We start from the raw sequence: 15527 nt of genomic DNA on the forward strand, positions 1-15527 counted from the left end.
CTTTTCATCTCAGGCGTATAATGAGCCACCCACGTTTCATCTCCAGTCGCAACAGAGCTCAGGAAATCCTCACCTTCTGATTCGTCGCTCAAGAAACTTGCTGGCGCCACTGACCCTGTCAGCTGTTTTGGAACCCATCTTGCTCACAGTTTCCGGCATCCCAGCGTTTCTGTGAATGGTGTGGAAACATCGCAGAAACTTCATCCACTGTCAATAGGCGCTCATCGCGAATAGTTTGCTCGATTTCTCGCACCAACTCATCAGTCACAGCAGAGGGTCTTCCACTCCTCTATTCGTCATGAACATTTGTTCTGTCTCCACTAACCTCCATACACCATACCTCCTGCTCATAACACTGTCGTCGTAAACCGTTTTGGTCGCGAAAAAATTTCGGTAGGTGTTATTCCTTCCGCAACTAGGAAGCAGATTACAGCACGTGGCTCGCACTTGGCGAGATTTCTTGCGTACGTATTTCCCAAACTGGACGCTGCCAAGTAGGTTACGTGTGAGTCTACGTCCTACCATGTTTCTGCGATGGTTGCTGTGGCCAGTGGACCCCCTGTACCACTCCGTGTTTCCAACAGCCACAGCCCGTTATGGGAACAGTACACATACTTTCTTAACATGGCTCATACACAGATATGATGCTGTAAGTATTAAGCAGTAGTTATAATAATACTTACACTACAACACTGTCGTACTTCCGGAGGCACTGTATGCATCTGAAACAACACAAATAGGTGGGCAAACTAAAATCAAAGAAATAGAGAAACAAGAAAGGAAAATTCTCAGGAAAAGTTTTGGCCCGATACAAGAGCAAGGAATCTGGAAGAAGAGACCAACATCAGAATTATATAAATACACAGACAAGATTACGGATACAATAAGGAAAAGAGGAATGCAGTTCTACGGACATATCCACAGGATGAATGAAAACAGAATTTGAAAGCGAATTCTTAAAGTCATCAACTTAGGCAGGGGAAAAACAAAATGGATAAAAGAAGTTGAAGAGGACCTCAGACAATCACACATAACAGTAAACGATGCAGAAAATAGAACTGAATTCAGGAACATCATCAAAAAACATAAATTTGACACCACAACACAGAAGAGACCAGGATGCAAATGGACAGCGGAGAGAAAGAAACAACACAGTGAACACATGAAGAAAATTTGGGCTCCGAAAAAACATAAACAATCATAAAGGAATTCAAGTTCAAACGCTCTCATAAATGGGAATAATCGAAAATAATAATAATAATAAAAGATACTTAAACAATAATGCCTTTTTAAAAAACGCGTACCAGCTGTTTGAAAAAAAAAAAACGAGAGTAACGTCTAATCCTTTCTCTCTCCTTCCCACCTCTCTCTCTCTCTCTCTCTCTCTCTCTCTCTCTCTCTGTGTGTGTGTGTGTGTGTGTGTGTGTGTGTGCGTGCGTTTGCATGTGCGCGCGGGCATGTGTGTGTGTTAGCTGCCTTATTAGAAAGATATTTGCAACGTGAGTGGGTGTGTGTGGACATTGTTTCCAATTTCAATAAAATAAAATCGCTTCCTTACGCAGTGCCTCTAGATCGCAGCTCGCCCTTTGTCCGTAGCGACACGCCGCGTCCGTCCTGATAAGATGGAAGGTACGCAGAAACAGGGGGAGAGAGAGAGAGAGAGAGAGAGAGAGAGAGAAGGCCTCTCTTTGCTCCCGACACACGCACACACACACACACACACACATTACGCTCTGACAGACGCCGGCTCTGCGCGGTGAATGAGGTAGGAGCGGCTTTAATTGAAAGACCTTTGTTCGGACCCCGGGGTCAGCAACCACCCCACTCCACTTATACACTCCGCCGTTTAACGACGTCTCTTCTGTTCTGTTCCCAGCGCGCAGAACGTCTGCGATTTCTCCGGTATTGTGCCGGCTCCGGGAATCGAACCGCTATCCTCCTTGGTGGAAAGTAGGTCACCACTCGTGAATGGCACGCACTATGTGTGAGCGTCAAGTGTGTGAAGTGCTGTATCGCCTGACACAATACACGTTCACCACGCACCGTTTCCGTTCCACGGGCGCGTCTTGATTTAATCATAGGAGAAGGGTGTAGCGAAACGCGGGAAACCTGCAGAGGAATGGTGAATGGAGCAGAGACTTGTTGTTCGAACGTAAATTAAAAGTACTTACTGTGCATATGTAAGCGAATAAATCCACTACTGTAAGATTTCGTGATTGTCGACAAACCTCTGTAAACAGTTGTTGTTGTTATGGTCTTCAGTCCTGAGACTGGTTTGATGCAGCTCTCCATGCTACTCTATCCTGTGCGAGCTTCTTCATCTCGCAGTACCTACTGCAACCTACATCCTTCTGAATCTGCTTAGTGTATTCATCTCTTGGTCTCCCTCTACGATTTTTACCCTCCACGCTGCCCTCCAATACTAAATTGGTGATCCCTTGACGCCTCAGGACATGTCCTACCAACCGATCCCTTCTTCTAGTCACGTTGTGCCACAAACTCCTCTTCTCCCCAATCCTATTCAACACCTCCTCTTTAGTTATATGATCTACCCACCTAATCTTCAGTATTCTTCTACAGCACCACATTTCGAAAGCTTCTATTCTCTTCTTGTCCAAACTATTTATCGTCCATGTTTCACTTCCATGCATGGCTACACTCCATACAAATACTTTAAGAAACGACTTCCTGACATTTAAATCTATACTCGATGTTAACAAATTTCTCTTCTTCAGAAACGCTTTCTTTGTCATTGCCAGCCTACATTTTATGTCCTCTCTGCTTCGACCATCATCAGTTATTTTGCTCCCCAAATAGTAAAACTCCTTTACTACTTTAAGTGTCTCATTTCCTAATCTGATTCCCTCAGCATCACCCGACTTAAATTGACTACATTCCACTATCCTCGTTTTGCTTTTGTTGATGTTCATCTTATATCCTCCTTTCAAGACACTATCCATTCCGTTCAACTGATCTTCTAAGTCCTTTTCTGTCTCTCACAGAATTGCATTGTCATCGGCTAACCACAAGTTTTTTATTTCTTCTCCACGGATTTTAATACCTACTCCGAATTTTTCTTTTGTTTCCTTCACTGCTTGCTCAATATACAGATTGAATAACATCGGGAGAGGCTACAACCCTGTCTCACTCCCTTCCCAACAGTAACTGCCTTAAAATAACTGGGGCAAATCGTCCTCAGCGACCTCAAGAAAGAAGTAGCTTAATATTTCTTCTCAGTGACGAGTGGTGTTATAACAATACACGGTGATTTTTTCCACCGTGTACAAACTCTATTGATTGATCGATGAGAGGATACGGAACAGAAAAGGTGTAAGGAACTAATGCCAGCAGGCCATTGTGACCGAGCGGTTCTAGGCGCTTCAGTCTGGAACCGCGCGACCGCTACAGTCGCAGGTTCGAATCCTGCCTCGGGCATGGATGTGTGTGATGTCCTTAAGTTAGTTAGGTTTAAGTAGTTCTAAGTTCTAGGAGCCGGCCGGGGTGGCCGTGCGTTTCTAGGCGCTACAGTCTGGAACCGCGTGACCGCTACGGTCGCAGGTTCGAATCCTGCCTCGGGCATGGATGTGTGTGATGTCCTTAGGTTAGTTAGGTTTAAGTAGTTCTAAGTTCTAGGGGACTGATGACCTTAGAAGTTAAGTCCCATAGTGCTCAGAGCCATAAGTTCTAGGGGACTGATGACCTCAGATATTAAGTCCCATAGTGCTCAGAGCCATTTGAACCATTTTTGAACTAATGTGAGGAAATGTATAGTTTCAATGCTAGAGACCATTTAGTGAATCATAGACTGTTGCAGAGACTGCGTTCTAATACGCGCGGTACAATGCTGCCACAGTTATCATATGTGTTGAAAATTATTTCCATGTGCCTCAAGTCATGCGTGTACGCGCTGTAGCATGTTCTGTCTCACATGTGCACATCGCCCAGGCTGCGTCCGAACAGCGTCAAAGGCAGCATGAATACGCTGCTCTAGTGTCTCCACATCTGCAGTGGACTCTGCATACACGATACTTTTGAGACGGCCCCATAACCACAAGTCGCACCGGTTGATATCCAGCAAACGAGTGGGCCATGCAACTGGACCTCCCTCGATCCATCCACCAGGGAAGACACTGTAAGGTGGCTATAATTTGGCACCTTACAAGCACTTATCTATTTTGCCGTGATCTAAAAATACAACCAGGTATCATCTGATAGGCTGTACATCGTATATATGAATACATAAAGGAGACTGACATTGTGAAGTACGTCTTGTATATAATTGTTAACGCTTATTGCATAAAAGGTGACGGAGTGTCCTTATTATAAAAACGGCTGAATGAATGATTGCCTATACTAGTGGAGGTTGAAACGCCAGTGGAAATGAAATAGCTAGCAGAACTGAAGCCCTGAGTGGTAGGCCCACTGAAGTGTGTTGGTCCTGCTTAAACACAGGAAATAGCAAAATGGTTCAAATGGCTCTGAGCACTATGGGACTTAACATCTATGGTCATCAGTCCCCTAGAACTACTTAAACCTAACTAACCTAAGGACATCACACACAACACCCAGCCATCACGAGGCAGAGAAAATCCCTGACCCCGCCGGGAATCGAACCCGGGAACCCGGGCGTGGGAAGCGAGAACGCTACCGCACGACCACGAGATGCGGGCAGGAAATAGCAAGACGGACGTCGTAGCACCTAAGAGCTGGAGCGCAATAGAGTGGTGGCCGGCTGGTTTTGTAGCCGAACCGGAAGGATTATACTTCGGAAACGCTGAAAATATTGGACGCAGGTGAGAGGAACGAAGAAGCGGCACCTCGGAAACCACGCAGGGTGGGTTATTTCCAAGGATTTTTACTCAGAAGCGTACCATTGTATGAGTATAGGTTTTTCCTCGCATACTTTCCACTCTGGACGACAAATGACTGAAAAATGTTTGATCGGCGTTCGGAAGAATCTGTAGAGAGGGAGAGTATTCCGTGGTTTCGGTAATATGATTCGTTTTCGGAATTACGAGGGTGTGGAGCACAGCCTTGCTGGGAAGTCAGCGCTGGAGAGACGCGGTCTTCCATTGTGAGCTCCCGTGTGTGACGGTCGCTCGACATCAGCTCTTGTTGGTACAGACGGACTTGCTGTCTTTGCTCTCAGTAGAGTTTATAGTTAGAACAGTTAGGAACTGTACTGTTGTGAACCTATACAACTCTGGGCTTCACCTCCGGGTTGGAAGTCGAGTACGCAGCGTTCAGTAATTGAGTGCACTTCCTCTGCCTATACTTACGTTGAGACGTTATGTGAACTGCGTCCATGTGGGTGGGAGTTCGCGTTTCTCATCTGTAGAACACAGAGAGGAGAAGACAGTATTAGAGTATATTAGAGGACCTCCTTCTGCCGTCCTAGTGTTTGAAAGAGTTTTTACTTCGTGGCTGGAGTTCTTCCATCGTCGCAGACGAGTACGAGAACCATCACTTCGACGCACCGGACGCAGTACATACGGTGATACCGCAAACTGCTTCGGCTTATTAGGACATCTCCGAAACAACAGACACCATATCCATATAAGTATATTTTTCGTTTGGCAGTTGCTTATTATTCTGCTGGCTATTAATACTTCTGAAATAAGGGAATCATAACACGCTATTGAGAAATTGTTTAATTTGAAATTCAAGTAAATAAGCTGTTTAATTTTTCAGATATTAATAAGAGAAGACTACCATTTTGGAGCACAACTTCCGAACGCAGCAGCCAATCGCTGAGAAGGACCACAATTTAGACGATCTTTCTAGCGATTCCCGTGCCTAACAAACCATCTGTCATTGGTACCTCACACCACATTACGTCATCTGTTAACTGCTGCCTTCTCAAGTTCTCTGTGAAGGGCTTCTTATACGTAAATATGAAGGCTGCAAAGCCACAATTATTACACTGTCACAAAATCTCACAACGGCCAGGAGAGCGGTGTGCTGACCACATGACATTTCGTATCCGTATCCGGTTACGCGTAAGGGGTGATGTAACAAAATGAGACACCTACAGTCGTCCTTACGATGTCGTTTATAGTATGACTAACAGTTTCGGTGCTTCGGTGCACCACATTCTGGCCTTAGCAGATGCTGAGATGGTTTACACCAACCGTATACATGGTACATCAGTGACCAACTGCCTGTATCTGTAATGTTGTCTCTCCAACCATCAACTCTGGAGAAACAACATCGCATTTACAGATAGTCTGCGAAAACCCGTTATAGGTTTAAAATTACCAAGTAAGCTTTATTTGCTTTTGCAAATCGGTTTCAACTGATTAACAGCCATCATCGGTGCTTTCAACGAATATGTACCCAGAGTAGTAACGCTGTCTCAAGCAGAGGTCAAACGTATACTTTCTGTTACTTTATGCTTACTTGGTAATCATATGGTTTACGGTCGCTGTACAACTTGGGGACGACATGGAGCCCACCATTCACCCGTTATAGATGTTGGCCACTGATGTATCGTTTATACGGATTGTGTTAACCACCTCAGCATCTGTTAAGGCCTAGAAGATGGTACAATGAAGCACCGAAACTGGTATTCATACAATAAATGACGTCATAGGGACGGCTGCAGGTGTTTGATTTTCTTACATAAGTGGACTTCCGAAGTCTCCCAGGCCTCCACACACAATGATGGACATAGAAGAACATTTGATTGACATTATAAGACTTCACTTCAGCTGTCGTGTACCACGCCACAATATGTGTGTGATGACTACTGCGGAAAAGATACTTCGACCGAAGAGGAGACTGAAAATAGAATAAAAATCGGTCGGTATAGATTTGACTGCCCCCCCCCCCCCATGAACCATGGACCTTGCTGTTGGTGGGGAGGCTTGCGTGCCTCAGCGATACAGATAGCCGTACCGTAGGTGCAACCACAACGGAGGGGTATCTGTTGAGAGGCCAGACAAACGTGTGGTTCCTGAAGAGGGGCAGCAACCTTTTCAGTAGTTGCAGGGGCAACAGTCTGGATGATTGACTGATCTGACCTTGTAACAATAACCAAAACGGCCTTGCTGTGCTGGTACTGCGAACGGCTGAAAGCAAGGGGAAACTACAGCCGTAATTTTTCCCGAGGGCATGCAGCTTTACTGTATGATTAAATGATGATGGCGTCCTCTTGGGTAAAATATTCCGGAGGTAAAATAGTCCCCCATTCGGATCTCCGGGCGGGGACTACTCAAGAGGATGTCGTTATCAGGAGAAAGAAAACTGGCGTTCTACGGGTCGGAGCGTGGAATGTCAGATCCCTTAATCGGGCAGGTAGGTTAGAAAATTTAAAAAGGGAAATGGATAGGTTAAAGTTAGATATAGTGGGAATTAGTGAAGTTCGGTGGCAGGAGGAACAAGACTTCTGGTCAGGTGACTACAGGGTTATAAATACAAAATCAAATAGGTTTAATAATGAATAGGAAAATAGGAATGCAGGTACGCTACTACAAACAGCATAGTGAACGCATTATTGTGGCCAAGATAGATACGAAGTCCACACCTACTACAGTAGTACAAGTTTATATGCCAACTAGCTCAGAAGATGACGATGAAATTGAAGAAATGTATGATGAAATAAAAGAAATTATTCAGAGAGTGAAGGGAGACGAAACTTTAATAGTCATGGGTGACTGGAATTGGAGTGTAGGAAAAGGGAGAGAAGGAAACATAGTAGGTGAATATGGATTGGGGCTAAGAAATGAAAGAGGAAGCCGCCTGGTAGAATTTTGCAAAGAGAATGACAATCATAGCTAACACTTGGTTTAAGAATCATGAAAGAAGGTTGTATACATGGAAGAACCCTGGAGATACTAAAAGGTATCAGATAGATTATATAATGGTAGGACAGAGATTTAGGAACCAGGTTTTAAATTGTAAGTCATTTCCAGGGGCAGATGTGGACTCTGACCACAATCTATTGGTTATGACCTGTAGATTAAAACTGAAGAAACTGCAAAAAGGTGGGAATTTAATGAGATGGGACCTGGATAAACTGAAAGAACCAGAGGTTGTACAGAGTTTCAGGGAGAGCGTAAGGGAACAATTGACAGGAATGGGGGAAAGAAATACAGTAGAAGAAGAATGGGTAGCTTTGAGGGATGAAGTAGTGAAGGCAGCAGAGGATCAAGACGAGGTCTATTAGAAATCCTTGGGTAACAGAAGAAATATTGAATTTAATTGATGAAAGGAGAAAATATAAAAATGCAGTAAATGAAGCAGGCAAAAAGGAATTCAAACGTCTCCAAAATGAGATCGACAGGAAGTGCAAATTGGCTAAGCAGGGATGGCTAGAGGACAAATGTAAGGATGTAGAGGCTTATCTCACCAGGGGTAAGATAGATATTGCCTACAGGAAAATTAAAGAGACCTTTGGAGATAAGAGAACGACTTGTATGAATATCAAGAGCTCAGATGGAAACCCAGTTTTAAGCAAGGAAGGGAAAGCAGAAAGGTGGAAGGAGTATATAGAGGGTCTATACAAGGGCGATGTACTTGAGGACAATATTATGGAAATGGAAGAGGATGTAGATGAAGATGAAATGGGAGGTAAGATAGTGTGTGAAGAGTTTGACAGAGCACTGAAAGACCTGAGTCGAAACAAGGCCCCCGGAGTAGACAACATTCCATTGGAACTACTGACGGCCTTGGGATCCCAAAGAAAGCAGGTGTTGACAGATGTGAAAATTACCGAACTATCAGTTTAATAAGTAACAGCTGCAAAATACTACACGAATTCTTTACAGACGAATGGAAAAACTAATAGAAGCGAACCTCGGGGAAGATCAGTTTGGATTACGTAGAAACACTGGAACACGTGAGGCAATACTGACCTTACGACTTATCTTAGAAGAAAGATTAAGGAAAGGCAAACCTACGTTTCTAGCATTTGTAGACTTAGAGAAAGCTTTTGACAATGTTGACTGGAATACTCTCTTTCAAATTCTAAAGGTGGCACGGGTAAAATACAGGGAGCGAAAGGCTATTTACAATTTGTACAGAAACCAGATGGCAGTTATAAGAGTCGAGGGACATGAAAGGGAAGCAGTGGTTGGGAAGGGAGTATGACAGGGTTGTAGCCTCTCCCCGATGTTATTCAATCTGTATATTGAGCAAGCAGTAAAGGAAACAAAAGAAACATTCGGAGTAGGTATTAAAATCCATGGAGAAGAAATAAAAACTTTGAGGTTCGCCGATGACATTGTAATTCTGTCAGAGACAGCAAAGGACTTGGAAGAGCAGTTGAACGGAATGGACAGTGTCTTGAGAGGAGGATATAAGATGAACATTAACAAAAGCAAAATGAGGATAATGGAATGTAGTCAAATTAAGTCGGGTGATGCTGAGGGAATTAGATTAGGAAATGAGGCACTTCAAGTAGTAAAGGAGTTTTGCTATTTGGGGAGCAAAATAACTGATGATGGTCGAAGTAGAGAGGATATAAAATGTAGACTGGCAATGGCAAGGAAATCGTTTCTGAAGAAGAGAAATTTGTTAACATCGAGTATAGATTTAATTGTCAGGAAGTCATTTCTGAAAGTATTTGTATGGAATGTAGCCATGTATGGAAGTGAAACATGGACGATAAATAGTTTGGACAAGAAGAGAATAGAAGCTTTCGAAATGTGGTGCTACAGAAGAATGCTGAAGATTATATGGGTAGATCACATAACTAATGAGGAAGTACTGAATAGGATTGGGGAGAAGAGAAGTTTGTGGCACAACTTGACCAGAAGACGGGACCGGTTGGTAGGACATGTTCTGAGGCATCAGGGGATCACCAATTTAGTATTGGAGGGCAGCGTGGAGGGTAAAAATCGTAGAGGGAGACCAAAAGATGAATACACTAAGCAAATTCAGAAGGATGTAGGTTGCAGTAGGCACTGGGAGATGAAGAAGCTTGCACAGGATAGAGTAGCATGGAGAGCTGCATCAAACCAGTCTCAGGACTGAAGCCCACAACAACAACAACAGATTTGACTGAACCAAGAGATGACGAATCTAAAGCTGCGTTGTGGAATACAGAGACGTCACCGAGGACGGTAAATTTGCAGATGGTGCCAGGGAAGCGTCATGAGCAACAAACACGAGATACATGGTACGTTCTGTTTCTGTTCTCGTTTTAATGGACACTTCATTTAGTGGCGCGCGCACACGTGCTGCGCGTGAAAGGGCTCCACTTGTAAGAACACTGAACCGTGCACTGACTGCCCTATCTGCCCTGCCTGCTCCTCGAACGGAAGGACGACGGCCAGGCAACCAGTTCGTTTAGCCAAGTTATAAGTGGTCTGCGATTTTCTGATTGTAATGCATACGTATGTAGCTGAATCTACACTGCTTGATATTTGCTGCCTAAGAACTACGAATTGTTACAGAATGACCGAGAATTGCTGCGTAACGTCGGACCAATGACAGTAAGAGGAAATGTAGAGGGTGGGACGAGTTTACTACGGCGTAGCCTATGCACCAACGGTCTGTAAACGTTTGACAATTCATGCAGTACAGTGTTTGTCGAAGGTCTTTGTGGAACAAATTAGTGCTATATTTCCTCTGGCGCGGCAACATGTTTGCAAGACTTCACTTGAGTCCTTATGACCGTGGACGATCAGTTGCACGGCTTCAAGCCGGTCAAAGCGTCACTACTGTGGCCACAGAATTGGCTGTATCCAAAAGTGTCATCTCACGATTAGAAAAGGGCGCTGAAGGAGGAAATGGTATGAGAAAGTATATCGGTGATCACAGATGGGCCACCATACCGTAGCATTATTGTCGAAACGGAACAGGAATAATACTTCTAGGAAGATCGGTGCAGATGCTGCAACCGCTACCGCTACACGTGTCGCTGCCAGAATGACTTCGTGGCGATTACATCAGGTTGCTTTGTATCCTCGGAGACCTGTTAAATGCATCCAGCTTCAACCACGCCATCGTCGAGAAAGAGTTGGTCGGTGTAAGGAGCATGTTTGTGGGGACATCAATGTTCCAGGGTGATGTTCTCTGGCGAATTGCGCTTCACTGTGGCGAGTTATTCTGGCCAACAATTAGTTACATACCACAGAATGTTCATGAACGTCATCGATATTGGCCTAGGAGTTATGGTGTGGGCAGGCATTAAGCACAAAGGGCGAGCACCATTGCATATATCTGCGCGAGGTACCGTTACATCACAACCGTATTGCAGGGCTGTTATTGTGGATCCTGCCCGTCTGTTTAGTGGTGCAGTAGGTCCCAACTTTATAGACGAGAATGCCTGCCCACATAGGACCGCTGAGGTGTCAGACACACTGGACAGTGAAGACACTGAACGTTTGGACTGGCCTGGGTACTCACCACACCTAAAGTCGATGCCTGGATCCTCTTGTGCTTCTCAACGAACACCCCATCCTCGGACCGGGCAAGAAATGAAAATCGCCTTGAGTGGGCAGTGGGACACTACCCCCAGGGACTCCTCAACAGCTTTGGCAGCCAGCATGAATAAGAAAAGCAAAATGTACAATTGTGCCCGAGGAGGGAATACCTCCGATGTCGACCTTCATATTGGGAGTCTGACCTAACATGAACGTTATTTATGTCTGTTATCTTGCTTTCGCATGTTGTGAAACATGTACTATTTTTGGTTGTAAATACGGCACTCCGAGTCTTTTACGTACACTCCTGGAAATTGAAATAAGAACACCGTGAATTCATTGTCCCAGGAAGGGGAAACTTTATTGACACATTCCTGGGGTCAGATACATCACATGATCACACTGACAGAACCACAGGCACATAGACACAGGCAACAGAGCATGCACAACGTCGGCACAAGTACAGTGTATATCCACCTTTCGCAGCAATGCAGGCTGCTATTCTCCCATGGAGACGATCGTAGAGATGCTGGATGTAGTCCTGTGGAACGGCTTGCCATGCCATTTCCACCTGGCGCCTCAGTTGGACCAGCGTTCGTGCTGGACGTGCAGACCGCGTGAGACGACGCTTCATCAAGTCCCAAACATGCTCAATGGGGGACAGATCCGGAGATCTTGCTGGCCAGGGTAGTTGACTTACTCCTTCTAGAGCACGTTGGGTGGCACGGGATACATGCGGACGTGCATTGTCCTGTTGGAACAGCAAGTTCCCTTGCCAGTCTACGAATGGTAGAACGATGGGTTCGATGACGGTTTGGATGTACCGTGCACTATTCAGTGTCCCCTCGACGATCACCAGTGGTGTACGGCAAGTGTAGGAGATCGCTCCCCACGCCATGATGCCGGGTGTTGGCCCTGTGTGCCTCGGTCGTATGCAGTCCTGATTGTGGCGCTCACCTGCACGGCGCCAAACACGCATACGACCATCATTGGCACCAAGGCAGAAGCGACTCTCATCGCTGAAGACGACACGTCTCCACTCGTCCCTCCATTCACGCCTGTCGCGACACCACTGGAGGCGGGCTGCACGATGTTGGGGCGTGAGCGCAAGACGGTCTAACGGTGTGCGGGACCGTAGCCCAGCTTCATGGAGACGGTTGCGAATGGTCCTCGCCGATACCCCAGGAGCAACAGTGTCCCTAATTTGCTGGGAAGTGGCGGTGCGGTCCCCTACGGCACTGCGTAGGATCCTACGGTCTTGGCGTGCATCCGTGCGTCGCTGCGGTCCGGTCCCAGGTCGACGGGCACGTGCACCTTCCGCCGACCACTGGCGACAACATCGATGTACTGTGGAGACCTCACGCCCCACGTGTTGAGCAATTCGGCGGTACGTCCACCCGGCCTCCCGCATGCCCACTATACGCCCTCGCTCAAAGTCCGTCAACTGCACATACGGTTCACGTCCACGCTGTCGCGGCATGCTACCAGTGTTAAAGACTGCGATGGAGCTCCGTATGCCACGGCAAACTGGCTGACACTGACGGTTGCGGTGCACAAATGCTGCGCAGCTAGCGCCATTCGACGGCCAACACCGCGGGTCGTGTGTCCGCTGTGCCGTGCGTGTGATCATTGCTTGTACAGCCCTCTCGCAGTGTCCGGAGCAAGTATGGTGGGTCTGACACACCGGTGTCAATGTGTTCTTTTTTCCATTTCCAGGAGTGTATATACTGTGTCTCATGTCGTTCATCATCGCCTGTGATTGTCGCTGAGCAACAATGTCACTATTCAAACTTCCTGGCAGATTAAAACTGTGTGCCAGACCGAGACTCGAACTCGGGACCTTCGCCTTTCGCGGGCAAGTGGTCTACCATCTGAGCTACCCAATCACGACTCACGACCCATCCTCAAAGCTTTAATTCTGCAAGGTCTGCAGGAGAGCTTCTGTAAAGTATAGAAGGTAGGAGACGAGGTACTGGCGGAATTAAAGCTGCGAGGACGGGTCGTGAGTCGTGCTTGGGTAGCTCAGATGGTAGAGCACTTGCCCGCGAAAGGCCAGGGTCCCGAGTTCGAGTCTCGGTCGTGCACACAATCTGCCAGGAAGTTTCATAACGGCGCACACTCTGCTGCAGAGTGAAAATCTCATTCTGGAATGTCACTATTGTTTAGTAGTTGCCAAGCAGTGTACGAGCCATTACTGTGTACTATTTATCAGGTAGACCTAATTGAATTTTTTTTTTCTTCAGATGACCTCATACTTTTTACTGTTAAGAGTCCAGTGGCACTTATATTTTACGGTGGATTTGCCTGGCTGTCCAACACCGCTACAGTAGGAGCCTGGGGGGCCTTGGTGCTGGTAAGACGGTGTACCGCGTGGGTCACGGACGGCCGGTATTCGTTGCAGTGCAGCGTCCGGACGGCTCGCGAGGCGCCGCCCCTGTGACATTGCGGCGTGACCTGCACGCGCACACACACGCTCACACAAACGCACACACACACACACACACACACTGGTTTACGGCGGCTGTAGACTAAACACAATCAGCGGAGGAGGTGCGGGCGGCTACTTACTGGGAGCGCGGCGGCAGGTGTGGTTGCCAAACGACAAGACAGCCAGCAGCAATAACAGCAGCAGGGGTCAGTGACCCCGCATGCACCGCCGCGCTGTCTCTACCCGCAGTCGCTGTACAGCGGAGACACTGTGGGCTGCTCTCACTGCTGTTTTGCATACCAGTATGATGCTAAAACACGATCTCTGGTCGCCTACAGAGAAGACAAGCACCCCATATGATCACGCAAGTTAATGAGAGGAAGTAAGAACGTCGCGCTACGGAAACGTCTTGCCGAATGGAAATTAAGAAGGGAGGCCGAATCACACATGATGATATGGGTACCATATGTAAGCTGATGTGACGAAAGTCATGGCAGAGCGATATACACTTATACAGATGGCAGTAGTATCGTGTAGAAAAGATATCCACTGGGATGACAACAGTCGTGGGATATCTCCTAATATCGTGTCACGGACTTAAGGGGCTCCGGAACGCCCTATACTTGCAATGTTAAAATAACGCTTATAAATTACATCTTTCCCCACAAAGTATTTGAGGTAGGAAGTTGAACTTTTTACAGATTATTTATTGGAATATGGGCTACAACTTTATATATTAAAAATATACAGTTTTTTGGAAAAAGGCTGTGTTAAATTATGCAGAAGGTACTGTGTAACATTTACTGAAAGTTTGAAACAAATATGTTTGGAAGATCCTTAGAAAACATGTAATTAGTATGAGAAAATAAAAGTTTTGATAATCGAGCGACAAAGATTGGATTAACTTTTTAGTGCATTCCAGGTCCATAGGATGGGTTATCTTCATCCTCTGCAAACTCCTCCTCCAGCTTCCTCTTGTTCCTCCTCTTATTTACTCTTGCTTGTATTTCTAGACTCTTTACAGCCCTGTCTGCAGCCCGAAGGCGTTCCTTGTCTAAAGCAAGCATCGCTCGTACCATGTTAGAACCTATCTTCATTCCCATATTTCTAAATACCTTGCACCTTACAATGTTGCCAACATTTCTCCTTTTCTTAAAAGCCTTCAGAGGATTTCTAATAACTTTACTTTTACTTATTATTATACTTCAACAAAACAGAGACTCAAGAAACAGAATTAATTACGAATATTTTCGAGATAACGACAGAGTAAATAAACATGAAACAATCGACAATCACACCAGCGATATATATTGAACCATCACAGGTTGGCCACAACACATACTTTATCTCACATCACTAAAATGTACCTGATGAACACGGATGTTAATAATAACACCATTTGACAGCAGTTTAACAGCGCCACAGTGGGTCACGCCCATGTAGAACACATTTCAAAAAAAATTTAAAAATAGTTGTAGTCTTCGGAATTGAATAAATTATATATCTATTAAAAGGTAATAGTCTGCACATTCAGAAAACGCAAAAAAGTAAAAATTGAACTTTTCATGATTTTGAGCCTTTCCGGAGCCCCTTAACAAATCCCCGGAAGTCCCCTGCAGAAATATGGAGCCACGCGACCTCTATGTCCGTCTATGAATACAAAAGTGTTGCCAGTGCGTGTGGTACACACGAACTGGTCTCTCGATTATCTCCCATGAATGTTCGATGGG

The sequence above is a fragment of the Schistocerca nitens genome, chromosome 10 (assembly GCF_023898315.1).
Source record: "Schistocerca nitens isolate TAMUIC-IGC-003100 chromosome 10, iqSchNite1.1, whole genome shotgun sequence".
Classification (NCBI taxonomy): Eukaryota; Metazoa; Arthropoda; class Insecta; order Orthoptera; family Acrididae; genus Schistocerca; species Schistocerca nitens.